A 9,212-nucleotide genomic window follows, 5' to 3' on the forward strand; every position below is an offset into this window, starting at 1 on the left:
CCATCCACAAAATATTCTTTTTCTCCTATGGTTCTTTCACTCTTTTGGGTTTATTCTCACTCACGGGTTTTGTCAATTAAGTCAAGTAAGAATTCTCATGTCTTTCCTTCATCTGTAAAGGATGTGAATTCCTCAGGGCATATAGACTCTATCATTTGTTTAGTTGGGTAATCAATATCTTCAGAAATTATTTGATATAAATGCCATAAGTCTAGGCCATGGAGAGGGCATTCTTGGAGTAGATCCTTAAATCTCTTCATATGTTTGGAAAATGACTCACTAGGCTTTTGCCTAAACTGAAGGATATCACTTCTAAGCTTATTGGTCTTGTGAGTTGGGAAAATTTTCTTAAGGAAGACAACTGTGAACTGTTCCCATGAGGTTACGGAATTTGTGGGTAACCCATACAACCACTTCTTAGCTTGGTCTTTTAATGCAAAAGTGATAAACCTAAGCTTAACAGCATCATCAGAAAGCTGTTGGATCTTAATTAGAACACATACCTCTTCAAATTCCCTTAGAAATAGGTATGCATCCTCAGATGTCAACCCATGGAAGTGGGCCAACATAGTGGTGTATTGAGATTTGATTTCAATATTATTGCCCTTGGCTTGTGGTAGAACTATGCAGGAAGGTTGGGCTGTTATAGCAGGGTAGAACCTACCTTTCAGAGATTTAGGTGAAGGTTTTTGATGTTGGTCTCCTATATTGAAAGGTTTTAAAGAGAGCAAACGTATAGGGTCACTACTTGTTGGATCTCTTCTTTCTAACCGATTCTTAATATTGCGTACCCACCTATCACTCATGGAACAGAAAACTACCCACAACTAGAGTAAGACAAGCACAAAAGAATGGATAGAAAAATTATTTTTTTATGATTTTTTTTTTTTTTGCTTGTTGGGAGCTTACCGGCAGGGATCCGGGGTTACTCAAGTCAATTCTTAAGGTACTGCTAATAGGCAAAACCTGTCTTTATCATACTATGAGGCATGATGACCTCCATCGATACAACTATTATTGTAAGTTGTTCTTCTCAGGAATTCAATAAAAGAAAAGGAAAAACAAAACAAAGCAAACAAAGCACTCTGATTTACCAAAAGAATACAAAAAATAACATGAAACTGTCTCCCCGGCAATGGCGCCAAAAACTTGTTTGAGATTTTAAAATATAACCGCAAGCGTACGGATCAGTATAGTTACAGATCAAACACAGGAAGAGCAGCCACTTTATTTTTTTACTTCTTTTAATAATATGAAAGTGAACCGATTAATTGTTATGATCTAATTCTAATCACCATCCTAAACATATGTATCTAAAATAATGTCCTAACCATTCATCATCTAAGAATTTAAATACACAAGCCACGTAATTAAATTTTAATAAATAAATAGCTGAAAATAAACACCCCACGCAATTAAAAAGCAATAAAGGTAAAAATAACTGAAATAAAAATAAAGTAAAAGAAATGGAATAAAGCTAGAGAGAGACTCACAAGTAGGTTTCTCTACTTAGCCCGAGGGATGCATCATAATATGAGCTTCCCTACTTGACCATAGAGTCACTCTTACAAGGGTTACTCTACTTGGCTTTAGAGAAAGGGAGATAATTAAAATAAAAACAATAAAATGATGGTTCTATGGCTAGGAGGGGCAAAGCCAACACATATACTAGCCATGAGCATTAGGGGAAAGGGATGGCAATAATGTAACGACTGAAATTAAAATCCTAAATTAAGAAAGAAAGGGTAATCAGAAAATGAAATAAGAGGGGAGAGAGAAGACTACTGAAGGAGTATACTTACTTGAACTTCAACCCTTGAACTGAAAACTTGATCTATTCGAGATATGATCAGTACTAAAAACTAGATTTTGAATAAACCAAATCTGAAATTTCTAGTACTAGAGAAAACAAATCTGAAGAAAAAAAAATTAAACTTGAAAGACATGCTTCATAGCTTGTTCTTGTCACCTAGAACTAAGCCTAGAACTAGAACTTGAAAATTACATCTTCAATTGTTTAAACAATAAAAATAAAAGACTGAATCAAAAACAAAAGTGCTTGCATTAATTGAATAAAAAATACTTACAAAAGTGTTTAAAGCATAAATGTAGAACTAGAGCTAAAGAAAGAGATAGAGCAACTAAGAAAAAAACCCTAGAAGAAGAATGAAGTGCCCCTTATGTTAATTTTATTATATATAGATTGGGGTAGGGAAGCTCACGATTTTAGCTTCTAAAAAAAAATATTTTTTTTATCTTGTTGATGAGGTGGAGGAGAGAGGAGAGAAAACGTGTGGAGAGAGATCTCCCATAATTTTCTTACCTTTTTCTTCCTATTTTTCTCTCTCTCCTTGCACAAGAAACCCGATTTTTCATACTTGATTTGCACAATATTCTATTTTAATGGGAAATTTCATCCATGCCCTTATCTTTTTTTTTCTTCTTTCCTATTTTTTCTCTTTATTTCTCTCTCTCTTATTCAAACTTGTGTACAACTATCTTGGCGGACCTCCTTTAAGTGATGAGTAGGAGAGAGAAAATCTTCTAAAAAACTTCAACAAAATGGTAGCTGAGAGGTTCAAACTTGAGACCTCCTAATAAGCAAGGAATTTTGCACACCACAACTCACCAACTATGCTAGGTAGTTATTGCTACCAAAAGTGAATCTTCAATCACTTAAGGATGTGGTCCATCGATCCTTGTTAGCATTTAGAATATTCCTTATACCCTTGGGACAACTCCAGACGGGCTAGCTCTGCATTTCGGTTCAATTCTGATCCATTATTCTTTTTCTGGCCTAAAAAGAATAATCACTTGTATGGTTGATCAAATAAATGTGTACTTGCAATTGAATAGTTCATCTTGTTTAGAATTTTGTCTTCTTCACAACCACAAAAAGAAACAGGACCTCTTTATATATAAAATTGGAGATATAGCACCCGATAGTCATTAAGGTCTTGAAAATATAAAACCTACAAAAAGAGAGTAAAACCCAAGGTAGCTCCATTCTAAATATGTAAAATATATGTTTTACTACCCTAGATTTCACGCATAAATGTCCTCATCACCCCACATATTCATGCATTACATTCCTACCTAACTAGAGGGGATTCATATCTTCCGATTCTAGACGGTAAGTGACCCAACTCCCCACACTTGAATTCCGACATGCATAAAAAATTATTAAAAGGCCTTGAGCAAGTCCGAGGGCTACCACCCGTGCGAGACCAGCCATGGGACAGTAAGTTGTCAAGACAGCAAGTTGTCTTGACCACCGAAAACAAGCATTCGTAAGCAGCCCGGGCTTGGATCCAGTGCTTGTTTCTAGTGGGTTGACAGGCTATTGTCGGGGTTTCAATGCCCATGGTTCCCAGCACTCGCATCGTAAATGATTTTGGATGATCCCAAATCATCCTCCACACCTTCCTCGTGGTGTGAGCACTTTACGGACCTAAATAGTCGGGTCCTCGTGCCCCAAAATTCATTTTAACCCAATTAGTCCAAAAGGGGTCCAACACAAATAGACCCTATAGTCCACTTAAGTTATAAGTTGGGAAATGAGAATTCATTTCCTCATTTCCCTTGTGCTCAACGTAGGAGAGGAGAGAAAGAGGAGAGGAAGGAAGAAGAAGAGGAAGAAGGAGAAGGTTGGAGGCCTGCCTTGGTGCCGGCTGTCGCCTTGTTGCCAGAATTGTTGTCGGAGGTAAGTACAACCTCCCACACCACTCTCTTTCTCTTCATTTCGACCTAGACAAAGCTAAGTATGGGTAGAATCTTAGTGTACAAACCATGTTAAGATCATAGATTGCATGTTCTACCATCCCGATTTTGTTACTGAGCTCAAACCAAGCCCGATGAGCTCCGACAACATGTGTTGCCAAAAGACCAACTAAGGTTTCAATCGTTTGATCCATGTATCTCCCAAATGGTTTAGTGGAATTAGAATTTTCTTGGTTTAGAATGATGCTGGAACATCCCCTACAAACTCCATGAAACAAATCCCGACGATCAGGCCCTAGTCGGAAAGCCCCAAATTGGGTGGATTTCCATGAACCACCATCAGAAATAGCCCACTGGATCCACTGGGTCTATTTCTGATGGCTTATTTTTGGTGGATATATGATCCTTATGTGTTCTCTGACTTCTCCACTAAAAACAGGACTGATTTTTTCGGTGGATGTTTCTGGTGACAGTACTATCATTTGGGGACAGTGTCTATACCCTTTAGGGGTGACCTATGTGGGTCCCTCCCATTGTTCCTGACCTGTACTGATGTACGATTCCCTTTGTATCTAGGACAATGATGCGCACGTGCCCTAAAGCTAGAATTGAATTGATCGATCGATGGCCGTACTTGAACCTAAACACACTTAATTGTAAACCAGGTGAGGGATGGATTATGTTTATTATTATTAAATTGCTCAAATGCTTAAAATAATATGCTTAGTTGTAATTACTCAGATGTGATGATGATATGTTACATTTGTCATTTACGATTATGATATGAATTGTATGGAGATATATGATAGGATCTGGTGTGGTTGAGGTGGTACCGGTACCGTGATTGTCATGTGTTTGGTCGTGTGTCTGTGAGATGGAATCTGACATGGTCGAGGTGCTACCAGTACCGTGATTACCGTATGTATGTTGCATTCATGTATTGATTATGTGCATTAGAGTTAGTTGTAGTCATGGGTTACACTTTGTGACCAAGGTCTCGCTGGTATCGTGTACCCCGAGACTGCATTTGGAAATGGATGCACTTTGTGACCGATGATTGGTACCCGTGTCGCGTAGTCCATACTCAACTGTGATATATATGCTAAATTAGGTAAATGGTCTCGGGTTTCACTTTGTGGCCAAGGTCTCACTGGTATCGTGTATCAGAGATTGTATTTGGAGATGGATTATACTTTGTGGTTGAGGTCTTGTCGGTATCGTGTAATTTATACTAACTGTATCACTATGAAGGCATGTAGCATATATGTGGTTAGGTATCACTCCCTATGCTATGAACCCTTGCCAACAGGGGTTGAGGTGTTGGATAACCCATTGTGGTATGTTCAATGTGTCTTTTCGAAATGCCACACCCATGGGACGATGCGATTGTTACCTGAGGCGGGAACCTGTCCGACGTGGCCGATGATGTACCGGTGCCTTAATTGCCAAGAGGGGGTTGTTAGGGGTTTGTTGGGTGACCCATAGACGTATACAGGGACCGACAGACCTCTATTCACGGCTAGGGTTTGTATCCTTGCATAGTCGATGGCGATTTCGAGATGAAGGATACAGCCTAATACGCTGTAGTAGCATTTACTAAACTTAGTTTGTATTATTATGTGGATAATAAATAAATGAATTGCATCACGAGCATCATGGACTATGTGTTTAATTTTTACAATCATGCATTATAAATTATTACTGCTATAGTCTTGCTTGGATGTGCTTGACCCCACCCCTCACTGAGCGAGTTGGAAAGCTCACCCCACGTATACACACTTTTTAGATGATGACGCAGGTACGATCGTACCTGTGGCTAGTGACTCTTTTTCCTTTGGACCTGAGTACGGAGTGAGTGACTGGTGGATGCCGGAAGCAGAGGAGCATGGTCAGGACTATGCTTGTGACGTTTGTGCATATGTGGCACCATGAGGTGTTCGGCATATTTTTGATTATGTTGATACAGGTCTTTGAATATTATGTTTTAACCTTGATATATGTAAGTCTTAAAGGATTGTAAACAGAACAACTTGGTTAATGATATTATGTTTATCATTAGATGTTTTTCCATTTTATTTATGATTCCGCTAATATACTCTGATTCCGCTACTTATGTTGGTTTGTGACGTGAGATTGTGAAAATGTTAAGGTACTGCTATCAGAGATCCTGGTAGGCTTGTAAGACAGGTACGTGTGTGTCTTACTCACACCGTCGGTATTCTAGATAGTAAGTTAGGTCTACTAGAATTGGGGTGTGACACCCAATATGTGTTTTATCTCCTCTCTTCTCCTCGAGTAAGACATTGAGAGCTTTCATTTTGGGATGATATATCCCTAGCATAATGTAGCCCGTCACACAGGAAACACTTATCCTTAGGTATAAACTTATCTTTTTTTTTTATCATTCCTTAGCTTGCTCTCCTTATTTGATTGTGGTTTCCTAGTGCCTTCCTTGGGAGGCTAAGTCTCCTTTTATCTCCCCCTCCTTTTCCATAGTTTCCTTACTTGGCCTTGGTCCTATCTTCCTTCTTAAACTCCACTAATGACTTTATTGATGCAACAACCGAAGCAAGGTCTTGCCCGCCTCGACATTATAGTTCCTGTGCGGCCTCTCCTTGGTTACTATCTATAAAGTTGAATAAGAAATCCTCATTGGTCATACTCAGGATCTAAAGCATTAGTGCAAATAAATTTTTTCTATAGTTCGTGACCATGTGTGCTTCTTATAGCAAATAAGTTTCATTTTTTAGGATAGAATTGCTTCTATAATTCCTTCTCAAAGTCATCCCATGTATCTATGGAGCACGAAAATTTTTATATGTAGCTTTCAATACCTTTGTAAGCACATCATTGAGTGTCATTACCTTAAAATACTTCTCTATATTCTAAATGAAGTTATTAACTTCTCGTGTATCTCTCTTCCCATCAAATGGCTTGGGCTTTGGTGCCATGTTGTTTAAAGCACCTAGTAAGGACTCTTTGAGCTCCCCAATTTAGCCAATGAGTTTCTCCTTGAGCTCTATAACGTGGCCTTTGAGCTCCTTATTTTTCTCCACAACATTGAATCTCTTTTTGAATTTAGTCATCGCCAATTCCACCCGAGCTAAGCATGGCTCCATAGCAGCACTGATATTGATTGACTTTTCTTTGCCTCTTCTTTGCTTCCCATCATTAGGATTAGTCTCCCTTCCTTAGTTTTGTTCACCCATCACTATGTCTTGCACGTCTGAAGTATTAGATATGATGCATATTCTCACAATCGAAGCTCTGATACTACAATTGTCACGACCTTAAACCTTTCTAAGCAGCTACTCCTACAGTAGCATTCTTACCAACATGAAGTCAGTCTTATTATATTCTTTCAAGAACATGAGAATAGAAGTAGCGAACATAATAGATTTTCAGTGAAAGAACTTTGTATTGCACTAGATTTTTCTTATAAGAGTTTGAATACTTTGCTTACTTGGCACCTTGACAAAATAAGATTATAAGCACCTAAAAGAATTGCTAAGATATTCACAATATTTATCTAGCCAATAGTTGAGAAGTTTCTGGTTAGGGAAACTAGAACATTCACACCTCCTTAAGGGAGAATTCTAGAACCTTAGAGAAGTCTAGAAGCCTCTCTGTTCGTTGTAATATACATATTCTCTAAAACTTTCTTACTTATAGATTTTAGAGGCTTTCCTTGAAATGTATACTCCCTTAATAATAGAGAATTCTAGACAATGGACTTTGCTTAATCTAATGAACTTTGTCCAAGGCTTGGGAAATAGCCTGTAAACCTTTGATGGGTGGGCTATGACTGCACATGGGCATCAACCTGTACAATTAGAAAATGCCTTTATTCCTCTCTTGGTTAATAAGAATGTTAACCACTAGATTTATGATCAAAACTTATTATATGATCCATGGTTTTGTGATGTTATGTCTACTGTTTCAGACTGAATGACTCTTATCCTCAGTTTCCTTAACACTGCCCACATTAAGTTAGCCTATATTAATTTGTGCAAGAGTTTCCAACACACTTTGAAAGATTTAGGATGGGCCTACGGAATTATGTTTAAGGTCACATTACTTGGATGGAGTTGGGTTTAACAATGTCTAGACAAGATTGGGAAGCTGCAGCCAAGGATTAAAGTATCGGTATCAATCGCCGTATCGATCGGCCAAAATTAAGATACGTATCGGAGGGTATCGTATCGTATCGGAGATACATTAAGATACGCTAAATATACACACATAAATGGATAGGAAATAGTTTTTTAAACACTTTTGCATAAAGAATTTGTTAAAAAAAGCTATTGATAACATGTATTATGCATAAACACTAAATTGAGGGTATCGTACTAAGAATTCAAGGTCTGTAGTTGTCCCATAAATGTAAAATCCTTGTTCCCAACCTTAATTTCCACTTTAGTTAGAGAAAAATATGGCTGACAGCAACTTTGGAACAAAAACCCTTCAAAAAATCGTTTTTTTCTGAAAAATTACCCATATTGGCCATTATATGACCGTAGCGCCGATACGTATCGATAATCACCGATACGTACCGATATATATCGATACTCACCAATACGTGCTGATATATATCGATACGTACCGATCGATACATACCGATACTCACCGATATGTACCAAAACATACCGAAACGTACATTTTACCTCAATTTTATATTTTTCAAAGAGTCGTATCGAGGCATGTCGTATCGTATCAATGTGTATTAGTGGTGTATTGATGCATATCGGTATGTATTGTAGGATATATATCGATACAAAATGATTTAAAAAATTCAATGTATCGTATCGGTGTGTATCGTATCGGCCGACTAAATTTAAGATACGTATCGGAGGGTATCGTATCGGTATCGGAGATACTTAAAACCATGCCTGCAGCTAACAATTTATCGTATGGGTTAATAAAAGCAAGAAGAATTATCATTCCCCTCCCCTGAACTATAGCTAAATATCAAGTTCTCCCACGTTTTTGCAAATATTTCACTCCCTTCTCCCCAAATGAAAATGTCCTATCAACCGTTCCTGGAGGTTAAAGATTTCTGTTAAGTTTGTAATCTTTTTTTTATAATGCCAGAAATACCCCCATACCTTTAGACAACATATTATACAAAGGGTTTCATCTCTTTCATCTCACACTCATTTCTCTCCTAGCATGAAAAGCATCACGATCTCGAGCAGCAATGGGTTTCTTGACTTCATGAAGATCAAGGTCGCAGCTTGCCACGTCTCTTATTGGACCCTCTTCCACATTGTCCTCATCCTTGCCTTCCTGCTGCCCTCATCTTCATTCTCACCGCCGTTGTCATCCTCGAAGGTGTCAACAAGTTCTCGTCCCTGGGTATGTCGGACAAGGTCCTTTTTCTTTTATCTCTTTTAGATGGATTTAAATCGTATCAGAGAGGTATCTAGGTAGTCTGTCATAATTTGCATTCTACCTCCTCCCCAACAATTGGGTACTTGTTTGTTGCTTTGATT

The 9,212-nt window shown here is 38.1% G+C and overlaps 1 non-coding gene across 1 annotated transcript; it reads left to right on the forward strand.

Annotated features, from left to right (window-relative positions):
* Window positions 1-213: 213 nt before the first annotated feature.
* LOC122063851 lies at window positions 214-320 on the forward strand. Its single transcript, XR_006135491.1, has one exon. It is a non-coding gene; the product is annotated as a small nucleolar RNA R71 (small nucleolar RNA).
* Window positions 321-9,212: the final 8,892 nt, after the last annotated feature.

This window comes from Macadamia integrifolia, unplaced genomic scaffold (assembly GCF_013358625.1).
Source record: "Macadamia integrifolia cultivar HAES 741 unplaced genomic scaffold, SCU_Mint_v3 scaffold1478, whole genome shotgun sequence".
Taxonomy (NCBI): Eukaryota; Viridiplantae; Streptophyta; class Magnoliopsida; order Proteales; family Proteaceae; genus Macadamia; species Macadamia integrifolia.